Raw genomic sequence first — 15,266 nt, 5'->3', positions numbered from 1 at the left:
TCTTTTCAATGCTTGTCTCTCTCCTCCCACAAACATACCCATCGAACCTGTGGAATAACAACCACTAAAATTATATATTTTTCTTTTTCGTAATTTTCTGTCATTTTGTCGTATTCTACATTTTGAAACATTTGTTAAAGGAAAAAAATGTCTTACTCCCTCTTCCTTCCTTCGTTGTACTTTTCGCAATGAACAAAAAGTCAAATACTGCAAGTGAATGTGTGAGAAAAAAATTTGAATTATGCAAAGTGTATCTATAAAGTGGCATTTTCAGTCGTTTATTTAAACTTTCACTGCTACCTCGTCAAATAAAAATACACGCAATAGATGGGTTTGAGATATAAATTTACTAATTTTCCAAAATTATATTTCTTGTGCATGAGGGACCCACCATATTTGACGTGCCCCTTCCCATGGTTTACATCGAGTCCTGGTATCGACTGTGGTTTTTGTGTTGTTCGAAAGGAGTATATAGTCATATTCCTGTTGTAGCGAGTTATAGAGTGTTATTCAGAATTGAGAGGGCACAGTTTTTGCAATTTTCGCCCTCGATAAATGTATTAACTATTTTCCCTTAATAAGTATAATGAGGAAAGCGCAGGTAGTGCAAGTATGGAGTGCTATTTCCATTTTGTGTGAGGATGACGTCAGTGTGCAAATAATTAAGGAGTTAACGAATAATAAAATCATCTACGTAGAACTGATAGCGTACATAATTATTAACAGTGAGGTCTTGAACATAGAAAAGAAAGCATGATAGCAGAGCTAATACAAAGAATGTGCGCTAGATATATATTCTTATGGTAATTTCTACTGCGACATTTTAGAGGGTTATTTTATCCATTTCAAAGGAATAATTGATTAAATTTATATGTCTAAAGAAAGTGTAAAACTAATATATAAAACTAAATATGTACAAATGCTGGAAGCAAATACTTACCTTCGTCTCCGAAAAAGACTCAAGCAGAACACTTTACATGAAAATATCATATTTGATTTGTCGATGAAATTACCTACAAGCAGATAAAAGAAGAAATACATAAGAAAAAAATATTAACAAGTAATTTTAATTTACATTAAGTTTGGGATAATATCAATGGCGATTTAAATCAGGAACATGGCTTTCAAATTTGGTATACATGTTCTTTCCGGGCGTAGATAAAAGTTTCTGGGTTGTATTTCAAATTGTTCTCTCCGTCGAGATGAGTTAGAATAGATTTTCTTCATGTTTATCTTGCTGCGACTGTTCACCCCCAGTTTTCTTTGGATATTTCAGGGAAACACATTCAGAGTAGTTCGAACCCGTGGTGTGCTTCTATCACAAAGAACTGAATTTAAAATCTTTTGCTCTATCTTTTTTTTACTTCAAAATGTGGCGACAACCATAAACTGTAATTGATTTTAAGCAAGGAATAATTTTTTGAGATTGAAAAGAAATACATCGATGAGCAAGTGATGTGTTATATTAATGACAAATGAGTGCAACATGAAATATCAGTGGCAGACGTGGATGATCCTACTTCCATTGAATCTCAACTTGTTTGTACATGTTTGCAACCACACACACACGCACACACACACACACACTCTCTCTCTCTCTCTCTCTCTCTCTCTCTCGCTTTCTCTTTTTCTCTTTTCGTTTCTCTTTTCAAATCTATATGTGCAATTGAGAATTCGCAGAAAAGTAATAAGTTCTATTGTTGTGAAGAGTGTAAAATCTAGTGTTTCGAGATCTTGTCAGTGAATAGAAAATAATGAAAGATGAAAATTACGTTAGCCTAGCTGGAGTTAGTCAATGAAAGTAAATATCGCGAAAATTTGTGTCGATGGCAGAAGAGTCTTATAGATACCGAACCTGAGTATCAAACTTAGCGGGCCGATCTAAGTTTTTAGCCATTCAGCGTTTAGAAAATAAAGACCAGTATCAATCCAAGGGGTTGGATATGTTTGATTGAGTTGATCCCAATATATTGCTGGTATAACAGTCCATGTAGAGATGAAAAGAATAATCAAATTGCTAGATTTGAAATTTAGAACGCTATGGGTCATAGTCAAATATTACAAAATATTTATTCTGGTACTCTGCTATTTCTATCATTTCGTTTTACTGAAAATTGAACTGCAATTATTTTGCATTGATATAAATGTATCCAAACTGGTTATACGCCGCAGGGATGTGCCCCCTTATGTCAAAGTTGTTTCTTTTCTTTCCTTCTTTGCAAATGGCATTTTGGATATTGATTTCTGCCATTAGTACAATAACTCAAAGTGTGTAATATGGAACACAGAGGCAATATCAATATATTAACGGTACCTAATTAAGTCAGGAAAGAAGAAAAGTTAAGTTCAAATAAACCGACAATGCCTCGCCCCTCCACTTCTCGCTACAGACGGCCAGAGATTTCTGTAAGTTGACCATAGTTCTAAGGATGAACGTTTCCTTGATCGAGCATTCTAGGGCTATATGTGATCCAGGGCTACTGATACATCATGGACATGAGCTGTGAGAAATAATAAAACACACACATTCGAATATGGGTCCTCATCTATACCAAAAAAAAAAGCACACATAATTTCCACATAATCAGTGACGTAGACCGCCGCTTTCTAAAACGAAAACAAGGCGGCAAGGGCTTAACATCGATCCAAAATGCCTTTGAATGTCACATCATATCCCTTCGCTTACATCTTTTAACCACCAAGTATGGAAGTGCATCCCTTTGACCAAGTTTGCATACACGAGGCTGATAACATCATTAGAGTTGGAAGGCAACTCCTTGAGCAACAGTCTATCTCTGATAACCTAGAATACATACCCAAAGAAGTCGCACGACACTACCGCAACGTATCATCAGATGAAAGGATGAGCCTATATGAGCAGAAGACGATGCATGGATATGTTAGTAGAAAGCTCCATGATGATAGTAACACTGATCATCAAAGCAATTTATTATGGACCAACAGCCGGATTACTACCTCTCACTTTGAAGGGTATGCGTTTGCAATTCAGGAACAGGAAATATCAACCAAGTACTTGATGCACAAAAGGGATAGAGATACAGGAAAAGCGGTAAAATGTGACAACCGATGCAGACTTTGTGGAGTTCACACTGAAGATATCATCCACATCATAAGCAGTTGTCCGAAAATATCATCGCGGTATTATCTATCGATGAGACATGATATTCTAGCTAGGACACTCTATAATGAAATCCTCCGGAAAGACAATCCTGAGGACAAAGAAATAAGAACCCGCAATATGGTTGAAGCCATAGCCACTCATAATACAAAAGGAATACTGGTGGAATGTACCAGTGAAAACCTCAATAAAATTTAAGCACAACAGACCTGATATGATGATTTGGGATAGAGAAGTGAAACTGCACAGTTGTGGAAATTAGCTGCACAGCAGATGTTAACATAAAGCTGAAGATCTGTGAAAAAGAGAACACCTATGTTGAACTATTGAGAAATCTGCAGTTACCCTATCCAGATTACAAGTTCAGGTTTATATCTGTAATGATTAGGGCTCTGGGATATATAACATACTGCCTAAATACCAGTCTTGAGAAATAAGGCTTCTCAAAACTAGGAAGAAGAAAGCTAATTCGAAGACTATAGATCGAATCCATCACTGGAACTATAAAAATCTGTAAATCTTTCCAGAAATTTATCATTTAAATATATATGAGCATGTCCAGATATACAACTATATGCATAAGAATACATACATAAAACATACATACATACATGCATACATACATACATACATACATACATACATACATACATACATACATACATACATACATACATACATACATACAAATAATGTCATTTCACTGGGTCGATAAAATAAGTACCAGGTTGAACGTTCGATGTAATCAATCTAACTTCGGGAGAGACTCCCGAACTTGCTGGCTTTGTACCAAAAAAAAAAAAAGTGGGGGTAACTTTAAAAAGTGTATTAACGTGTTATGTGGAGGTGAAACATCATTATAACAGCAAATAATAACTAGTCTTATCCCCGTAAAGAAATACATCGTAGGGCTTCATTATGACATTTATTATTCTGTCTTACACAAATTCTATTAGAAAACATGTTCAGCCAAACGACGAATGGGTTACAAGAGCTATGGTTAAACTGTAAAGTACATCCTCTATATGCTTAACTGAGAACGATATGTAGCAGACAACATCCAGCTGGAGAAGCTGATAAAGCTGCATATGAATTCAGCAGTGCTATCAAAACGTGTATTAGATTACATAAATATGCTGAAACTACTCTAATGTGTCTCTAGGAAGAGAGACATTAATTAAATATCAAAATATTAAGTTATATTTAGACACTGAAATCAGAGAAGTAGAAGAGAATCTTTCATTGCAAGTATATAGGTGTAGAGAGAATTGATAAGAAACGACACATAACCGAGGGAGAATCATGTAAAAGTATTTTACAGAAGGGTTAGAAAATTGAAAATTTTAAAGAATCAGAAATTGATTGCGTATATAGAAGCCCCAACCATCTAAAACATATATATTACCAGTTTTCTCGGATTGTCGAATTTTATATTTTAGTATAATAAACTGGGAGTTAAGTAAATCAAAAAGTTGAAACAGGTAAATCAGAAGAGTGCACTACACATCTACCACACTAAAGCTGAAAATGATATAGATATACTTATTACACATACAAGAACGGAAGAGCCTGAACCAAACTGGAACTATTTCAAACTAACCACAGTGGGTGCAGAAAATTTTGGAAAAAGTAAAATGTAGGCTAATTGGGAAAATAAGGGAAAATGAAAAGCAAATATAATATAAATACAAGGAAACAATAAAATACAATCTAGAAAGTAAACATATGTTAAGTTTTAATACAAAAACGAGAAAAATCATTACAAACGGGAAGAATTCTTCACCGTTTAATGGGAATGAGAAGTAGTGCCCAAGTCTTTTAATTTTGCAGTACATTTGAGACTAGTGGGAGAGAGGAAGTTACTATTAAAACGGAAACTTAGTCCATATACTTGCAACAGAGTAAATCCCACAATGGAACTAGTAGTAATGTTTAACAGGGGAAACGGAGCAAATATTGCAAATTATCCCGTTCGATTATCAAAATAATCCTCCAATCAACCGCCCCAAACTGAGACTTTATTTTATCAATTCCAGAAAGATGACAGGCAAAGTCGACCTTGGTGGTATTGGAACTCAGAGTTCACAACTGGAATGAGCACCGCAAGATATTTGTCTTACGTCCTAACGAATCTATGCAAATCATTGCTTAGACGGATGTAACAAAATTCAGCAGAGATAGAATTGAACGAGTAGATTTTAGATTAAAAGCAGAAATAGAAGGAGGTGCCACACTATCTCCTTCGCTATAGCCACAATACAGTTGGAAACTATCTTTCCTTCCCGGCCAAAAGAAAGCAACAAGGCAATCTTTACGATGGATGTTGAAAGAACCACCCATGTTTCCAGAGGTGAATTATTCAAACCCCAAAGAATCCCTCTCAACACATGGCTATGATGCTCCCCCACTACTTCTGCTCGTGATCAGAGATGCACATATCGTCAGCCACTAAGGGACCTGCTCAACTGGTTAAGGTCAAACAACTGACAAGCAAATCTGTGGTATTGAGCAGAATATTTGCTGTAGCCCATCTTTTATACCAAGACAAAACAATGTACATGATGACACTTCCAATCAGTTAAGATCTTAACTGATCTTAACTGATTATTATTATTATTATTATTATTATTATTATTATTATATTATTATTATTATTATATATCGATTCCAGTAATTATTTTTGTTAAAGCCGAGTAATTGTTCTATCGGTCCCTTTTTCCAAACCGCTAAGTAACTGACGCGTAACCAAACCAACATCGGTTGTCAAGCGGTAGCGGGGAGAAACACACACACACCCACACACATGACGGCCTTTCAGTTTCCGTCTACCAAATGCAATCACAAACCTTTGGACGACCCGAAGATATAGTAGAAGGTACTTGTTCAAGGTGCCACTGTGACACTGAACCCAGAACCATGTGGTTAGGATGCAAACTTCTAACCACATAAACACGTCTATTCTAATAATTATACGCCGTTCAGCTTACATATTTCTTAAATTTTCATATCTCATTAATTTAATCCGAGCTATTTTATCTATATTGAACATTCTAACTGACCCATATAATTACAAAAGTATATACTTATCCTTTATCATTAAGGAACATTTTTAATTACTGATGTATTTTAAACACATTGTTTTGTCATTTACTTAGTCTTGTATAATTCCATGTCAGTCTAATCAGCAGCTAACACATCTCATATTCTAAACAACCGCCGTCCAATAATATTACGCAACACTTAGAAATGTGTTTTACTATACAATCACCGCGCAAAGTTAAAACACAAAAATTATTAAAAAGCATATATGAAACATAAACATGACCAAACATAATATCAAAACTCACTCTTTACTCTTTTACTGGTTTCAATCATTTGACTGTGGTCATGCTGGAGCACCGCCTTTAATCGAGCAAATCGATCCCATGACTTATTGTTTGTAAGCCTAGTACTTATTCTATCGGTCTCTTTTGCCGAGTCAAGAGATGTTGGGGGGACAAACACAGACACACAGATATATACACATACACATACATATATATATATATATATATATATATACATATGTACGACGGGCTTCTTTCAGTTTCCATCTACCAAATCCACTCACAGGGCTTTGGCCGGCCCGAGGCTATAGTAGAAGACACTTGCCCAGGGTGTCACGCAGTGAGACTGAACCCGGAACCATGTGGTCCGTAAGCAAGCTACTTACTATACAGCCACTCCTACGCTCAAAGTATATGTTAACAATAAATAGATGGAACGCTAAAATGGCACCAGATATAACAAGTCAAATGCCACAATACAGCAAATATGAAGTATATAAACATAGTTCTACAACCCAAAACCCCAGTGCTGCATTAATCACGGAGACATGTGAGTGCATCTGGTTGAGCAGTTTACTGGAATAACACGGTGCAGTGGAGCTCGCATCAAACTGCAGAAAATATGATACATCTAGAATAATAAACGCGAAATTCTGTCTGTCTGAGACCCCTGCATCTCAGTCTTCGTTTGCTCTACATAGACGTATTATACCATTTTGAAATCAGGATGATACCAATATTGAAAATCTGCCATTCATTTGTTCTTGAACATCCAGTATTGGGATCTTATTCAAAAGCATCTGGGTTGCTATTTCTAGCATATAAAGCTTGGCTTATTCATGTCATCATGATTGCCGTTCGTCAGTTGACGTCAGAGATCAAGATGGAGATAAATGACATTCGCTTCGTTAATTTTACGTAGAGATAAGGGGAGAAATTGGCTAACTGTTGGAATTCAACATGGGACTGGAACAGTAGAGTAATTGCCTTACAGAATGAATTCTCATCCGTCCTTAACCTCTGATAAAACACTAACGGGGCATATAGTCATTATAGACTATTATAGTCAAGTTATTTAGGTCTCTATTTTTGAGCCGCATTCCCAATTAGGCCTCCGCAGGAGCTAGCTGAAAAGTCCGCACGGAGTGCGGCCCTTAAGCTAGTAACTGATAAAATTAGTAGTATATCTGGACAAGTGCATCTCCTCCTAAGTTTGTTTCCTCATAACTTTCAGAAAAATCTATATTTTCTACAAATATATTTACGACTATATCGGAAAAAGGAACAAAAAAAAAAAAAAGAAAAACATTGATGGATTCGTACACGTGCATAATGACGTACATCACGTATTTTTTTCAGAATTTCAAGTTTCATTTTGAAGAAATATCTGTCGTGTGTATAATTGTAATCAGCACCGATATAATTCTAACCTACACCACTTGAAAAGTAATTTACTCTTTTGCTTGTTTCAGTCATGTCACTGTAGCTATGCTGGAGCACCGCCTTTAGTCGAGCAGATCGACCACAGGACTTATTCTTTGTAAGCCTAGTACTTATTCTATCGGTCTCTTTTGCCGAACCGCTAAGTTATGGGGACGTAAACACACCAGCATCGGTTGTCAAGCGATGTTGGGGGACAAACACAGACACACAAACATACACACATATGTGTGTGTATATATATATATATATATATATATATATATATATATATATATATATATATATATGTATATATGTGTATATATGTATATATATGTGTATATATGTATATATATATATATATATATATTATATATATATATATATATATATATATATATATATATATATATATATATATATAATTGCCTCCCATAATAACAAGCTGCTAAATAAGGACTCATCACCCGGGAGTAGCGACACTGCCCTTACCAATTCCAACCAAACATACAATAATAATAATAATAGAAGTAGTATTGATAATAGCAACATTCATAGCAGCGTTGGCATTAACAATAGTAATATTAATAATAATATTAGTTGGATGTGGTAGTGTTAGTGGTAGTGTTAGTACAGTGGTAGTGTTAGTGGTAATAACGACAGCATTTATAATAACAGTGGTAGTATTGATGATAACAACCCCAGCATTCCTATAGTCAGGGAAATTACCGACGATAGTACAATTAATAGTAATAATAATAATATGAATAGTATTGTGGTCAATGCTAGCTATAATATTAACACCAATCATAACAATAAAAACTCCGTCTTAGTCTCGGAGGTAAACCCTAACAGATTAAAGTTCTTATCCAGCAATTCCAAAATTAGAAATTACATTTACCAGTGCAAAATTTCTTCCGGTACCGATGTCTTCTTCTACATTGGGGCAACTACTTCTAAATTAGCCCACAGGATCTCCAACCATTATTCAGCTTTCCGAGATAAGAGAAAACAACACAGCACAGGACTAAGTAAAATAGTTTGGCGTCTTAAGGACAGTAATACAACTTTCAAGCTGGAATGGTCCATATTGTCTGTATCATTTCCGTTTGATAAGGGCAGAAAATTTTGTGGCGTCTGTAATTCCGAACTTTTCCATATTTTGTTCGCCAAAGTCCCTTTAATAAATGCAATGGTCGAGAAATCCTATAGATGCATGCACTGGCAAAAACACACCTTTCACTTATATGAATAATGATTAATATAGATAACCTCCTTGAAATTTAATAATATAGTCCCATTTATATATCACCCCCATAGTCAATTTTTATACTCTTAAAGGACTGCTACCCAACCCAATGAGGTGTGTTTTACCTTTGTCTCTCTAACTCGCCCTCCTCTCTCTCTCTCTCTCTCTTTCCCTCTCTCGATCGTAAGCACAATCAAACACACAGACACAAACCTGTCACTTCACCACTGTCTGTTTTTGGCATCTACCCATCCACACACACAATCACGCACACACATACACACACATAGCCATTAATGCAGTTATATACATACACATAGGCACTCATTCACAAAAGAAAACAACAAAATCACCATTCATTTGACCTGCATCCTTTTACCTTCCTATTCTTAGATCTCTCTCCTCCAACCTTGTTTGAACCCTTGAACCTTCTAGAATCTTCTACATTCAACCATTTCTGACGTCACTGCTTATAACGGAATATTTTAAAGAAACACTCATTATCGCTATGGGCTCCGTGTGGGCAGTCATCTAAAAGATTTTGTGCATCTTGATGCTGACATAAGTTCCTTACTTTTCCTGATGAGAAGGCGGCATAATGCACCTCTTATTCCTTCGAAATTAGGAATATGCAGCCTTCGAAACATATGTCGAAAATAAAATAAAGGAATTTTGTTAATTCATCGTTCAACTCCATTCTTTCATTTATTTGTATTTAAAAAACACACAAATTTCCACACGATAGCACGTGATCTCTGCCCTAGGCATGTAGCTTCAACCGTGTTTTTCTGACGTGAATTTGCTACCCAGGTATCGGTTAACCGAATTATCCATAATAAGATAATTCATTCAACTACTCAATTATATATATATATAATATATATATATTATATATATATATATATATATATATATATATATATATATATATATATATATATGTATGTATATATATATATATAGTGACGTATATCTGCCATTTAAATAACTTGTGTATCATAAGTTGAAGACGGGAAGGATGGCTTCCCTTTGCAAATACTGATAGGCCACAGAAAGTGTGTCTATAGCCAGCTGGAGGAGATGTCCTCCTGGGGGCTACAAACTACAGTAGCATCCACCCTTAGGGGTTAGCCATATTTAAATGGCAAATATACGTCACGATGTGTTGCAGCTACTGTTTATAACTCGCTCTAAGATTTATTATTATTATTATTATTATTATTATATATATATATATATGTATACGACGGGCTTCAGTTTCCGTCTACCAAATCCACTCACTGGGCTTTGGTCGGCCCAGAGGCTATTGTAGAAGACACTTGCCCAAGATGTCACACAGTGGGACTGAACCCGGAACCATGTGTTCGTTAGCAAGCTACTTACCACACAGCCACTCCAACGCCTCTCCTAATTGTAGAAAACTTCGTGAAAAAATACCCATTTAAAAAAAATGATGAGGAAACAAAGTTGAGGCATGTAAATTATCCAATACTCTCCCTCCTTCACTTTTGGAAAAAAATTTTCGCATCCGATTCTGATATAATATAATCGGAATCTACGCAATCTGAAAGGTATTTGTAAAAAATTTCATTAGAAATAGCCCTTTTTCTAAAAGTCAAGAGGAAACAAAATCACCGGGGGGGGGGGGCACACTTGTGTAGGGGTACCAAGATGGTGATAATTTCTACCGTAGGAACAAAAACTAAAGAAGTAAGCTCAAATGGTCTAACATCAAAACATAAAGAGATGAAAATAAATTCCACTTGGCCTGTTTTTCCAGTTCTCTACCCAATCTGTCAGTCTACTGTTAAAGTAACAACAACAACAACAACGGCAGCAGCAGCAACAGCAACGACAACAACAGCAACAGTAGCAGTAATAACAACAGCTATCATCTCTAATGATATTTTGATGGGGATTTTTAACGCAAAGACGAAAAGAAAGTTAAGCGAAAACTATAAAATAGGCTAATTACGTATAATAACGTGCTCATATGATTTGATGATAAGTGCTTATATAGAGGCTTCCGTCAAATTAACAACACAGCAATGATTACAGTTACAGAATTAGCAGAGATGCATTAAGTATTAAGACTGCTCATGTAAGAGAACAAGAAAACGACTATTTTGAAAATAAGGACTATATTGAACAGAGAAACGTTTTCACATACATATATCTAATTACCATGAGAACCAAATTGCATCGTTTTGAGACAGTCAGAGAGGTAGGGGGATTAATTAAAATAAAAGTTTAATCAATGCCTGGAAGAAATAGCAACGAATTCTGTCTGAAATCACTTTTTCAACTCGAGTCAAAAAGAAAGTATCTGCTCAGTCACATGACTTACTGGAAATCATAATGTAAGCCACATCAAACTACATCCCACAATCTTAAAAATACAGAAGAGACATTAGATTATGAAGTTTTAGATCAGGGTTTTACAATTAATTTTTTTTCCCAACCTATCCCTTTATCATGTTCAGTAGTGTTTGCGTATGGAGAATACAGAGTATAATAGTTGGATATGCGTTACCTATATAATAATATTACAACAATAATATTGAACGCTAGGAGGACGAGCTTATGAAGGAGACAATATAAGCACGTTGTTGTCTTTACGAAGGTAGTCGTCAGAAAGATAGATTCTCTCTCGTCATGTGTCAGCGACGAGAGAGTCGAGGAGGAGGAGGAGTGAGAGAGAGAGAACGGTGAAGAGGAGAGGAGAAGAATAGGGAAGGATAGGAGAGAAAACCAGAAAGGATGAAGAACAAGAGAGGGAGAGAAATAGACAGAGAAGAGATAGTAAAGATAGAAGAGCGCGCATCGTAATTATTAAGATAAAATTTACTTGGAAAAGGATGCGTGGTGTTCGATCATATAATAATATAAATAATATATAAATATATGCTTATATACATATATATGTACATACCTACTTATATATGTATATATACATGCATATATGGGTACAGGACATCAAAAAAACGTTGAACACAATGAGAAACGACAACATAAAAACAAAAACATAGAAACGAACTTTTTCTCGAACAAAGAAAAAAACAAACAGAGCAACGAGACATACAACATAAAGAATATTCTCCTTCTTCAGTTGTCCCTGTTTCATCTACTCCGCGGTCCGAAGGTAAGGACAAGACGCGACTTCGTTGAAATAGTCCCTCCCGCAAAGCAAATTAAATAAAATTTGAGATTTTTTGCGGAGGGTGAAAGTTATAACAAGAGCAGGACAGTGATAACAAAACAGTAAAAACAAACGTTGAGGGTTGCTAAACCAAGACGATAGAAAAATTCTGAACGCTAGGAGGACGAACTTATGAAGGAGACACTATAAGCACGTTGTTGTCTTTACGAAGGTAGTCGTCAGAAAGATAGATTCTCTTTCGTCATGTGTCAGCGACGAGAGAGTCGAGGAGGAGGAGGAGGAGGAGTGACAGAGAGGGAACGGTGAAGGGGAGAGGAGAAGAATAGGGAAGGGTAGGAGAGAAAACCAGAAAGGATGAAGAACAAGAGAGGGAGAGAGATAGTAAAATAGAAGAGTGCGCATCGTAATTATTAAGATAAAATTTACTTGGAAAAGGATGCGTTCGATCATATAATAATATAAATAATATATAAATATATGCATATATACATACATATATGTACATACCTACATATATGTGTATATACACATGCATATATGGGCACAGGACATAAAAAAAAAAACGTTGAACAAATAAGAAACGAAAACATAAAAACAAAAACATAGAAACGAACTTTTTCTCGAACAAAGAAAAAACCAGAGAAACGAGACATACAACATAAAAAATATTCCCCTTCAGTTGTCCCTGTTTCATCTACTCCGCATTCCGAAGGCAAGGACTTGTTCGTTCGCCCATTATACATTAGCTAGTTAAAGAGATGGAGGTGGAGTGAGAGAAAGAGAGAGAGGGAGGAGTGAAGAAAGAAGAGAAGTAGAAGTAGATAAAAATGATTAATATTAATACACTTAGGCTAAATGCGTCATGTGGTCAACTGAAGATAGAGGCGAAGAACGAAAGAAAAAGAGGAATGGCGAAGGAATATTTATTACGTGGTTAAAAAGTTAGCTGAAGGGAAAGGTAGATAGAGATGGACAAGGGAGGCAGTTATAGTGTGCGTGTGTGTGTGTGTGACTGTGTGTGTGTGCGCGCGCGCGTGTGTGTGAGAGATAGAGAGAGAGAGAGAGAGAGAGAGAGAGAGAGGTAGATTGTTTTGGTATATGTGTATTGATATTGAAAAATATTTTTTCATTGAGCTAGTTTCTTTTCATAGCGACCATCGCATACGCATAAGTGCAATTTATCGTCTGCTCGTTTGACAAATTGATATTTGTTTATAAGGATTAATTTAGCCTAAACTCTGGATTCACAAGAAACACGGTTGCAAGCTACCCGAGAAAGGATGCACAGATTTGGAGCACAGAACAGAGAGGAACAGCGAGAAGATATAATAAAAAGAGAAAAAACACAACACCGACTGAGACCTGAGGAAATGAATGTAGACGAACGACAAGAATATTTAAAGAAAGCTAAACTATGAATGCTATAAAAATGCAAATCTTCCTTTCTTTCTTAAATAGGTCCTCTTAATTTTTTCCATTCCGTGGAATTTACTCTGGTTCTGCTAGTTTGTTATTAATTTAAGTTAATTTTACAGCAGTAGTTGTCAGAATTGCTAGCACGCCAGGCAAAAATGCTTAGCGGCATTTTGTTCGTCTGTACATTCTGCGTTCAAATGCGCCGAGGTCGACTTTGCTTTTCGGAATCGATAAAAGAAAGTACCAATTTAGTACTGCGGTCGATGTAATCGACTTATCCTCCGCCCCCGATATTGCTGGTCTTGTACCCAAACTGGAAAACAATTTAAATTGATTTAATGTAATAAACATTTCGCTGTAATAAACATTATGTTCCTATATTTGCAAATTTTCTACACGAGAACATTTTTTTTAAACAATCTGTAATGGTGCCGGAATTTAGCTTGCCCAGTGTGTCAGCAATTGTGGGGCTGGCTCTGTGCATAATTGAAAAGAAATATTTTAAAATGTACCGTTCAACATTATATCCTTTTAACCAACTGTTGACAAGAATATAACGGTGTCTCCTCCAAGAAATACTCACTGATTCCTTGTGCTTTGAGACCTCATCTGCCATCATTTCGGGATCCGAAAGTAATTTTGCCCTGTTTTAAAAATTTTTTCGCAGAGACTCGACTACCAAGTATGATGAATTCTACCTATTTAATACTTACTTACCTACCTACCTACGTACCTACATACATACATACATACATACCTACCTACACATGTGTATGTGTGTGTAATCAGAATGTCTCAGGAGGGAATCCCAAGACAGATTTTTCAACCTGAGCTAACTGACAGGAGACCTAATAGTAGAGCAAGAACGAGATGGTTGTATAATATCCACAGTCTCAATTGGTCACGTTAGGGAATCCAGTAGGAAAAAAAATTACAGTTGCTTCTGATAGGACCCTATGGAGGAGATGCCTGAAGATTCTTTTGCCGAATCGCTAAGTTACAGGGACGTAAACACACCAACACTGGTTGCCTAGCGGTGATGAGAAAAAAACACACACAGATATATACTTTATATTTAAATAAAAAATATACGACAGGTTTCTTTCAGTTTCCGTTTACCAAATCCCCTCACAAGATTTTGGTCTGCCTGAGACTATAGTAGAAGACATATGACCAAGGTACTGCGCAGTGGGATTGAGCCCGGAATCATGTGGTTGGAAAGCGAGCTTCTTACCACACAGCTTCACCTGCGCCTATGTATAGATATGCGCGTGTGTGTGTGTGTGTGCGCGCTCGCGCTCGCGCCACAAAGTTTTATGTTTTTCCCACTGACGAAGTATTTTTCTAAAACAAAATCATGTCAATAATTTTTGCAGGTCGGTCTGCATTATTTCTTTTTATCTCTTTTTTATTTCCTACACATTTCAACTGACCTCCAAATGAATGAATAGTTATAAATGTTTTAATAATTTTTCAAAGAACATTTTAAATGGAACATGATTCACGAATGTTGCCGTTATGAAACGATTCCTTTGGCTAATAATAGCAATGTGG

At 36.0% G+C, this 15,266-nt stretch overlaps 1 long non-coding RNA gene across 1 annotated transcript in view; it reads right to left on the bottom strand.

The window, feature by feature from the left end:
* Positions 1–940: 940 nt before the first annotated feature.
* The window catches only part of LOC118765139, a 61,959-nt gene continuing 47,633 nt past the window's right edge, over positions 941–15,266 (bottom strand). Inside the window, exon 3 of the long non-coding RNA XR_005000994.1 lies at positions 941–1,013. This is a non-coding gene — a long non-coding RNA (uncharacterized LOC118765139). The remainder of the gene's footprint in view (positions 1,014–15,266) is intronic.

This window comes from Octopus sinensis, linkage group LG10 (assembly GCF_006345805.1).
Source record: "Octopus sinensis linkage group LG10, ASM634580v1, whole genome shotgun sequence".
Taxonomy (NCBI): domain Eukaryota; kingdom Metazoa; phylum Mollusca; class Cephalopoda; order Octopoda; family Octopodidae; genus Octopus; species Octopus sinensis.
The sequence above is the reverse complement of the archived record's forward strand: the minus strand, read 5'-3'. Positions and strand labels throughout refer to the sequence as shown.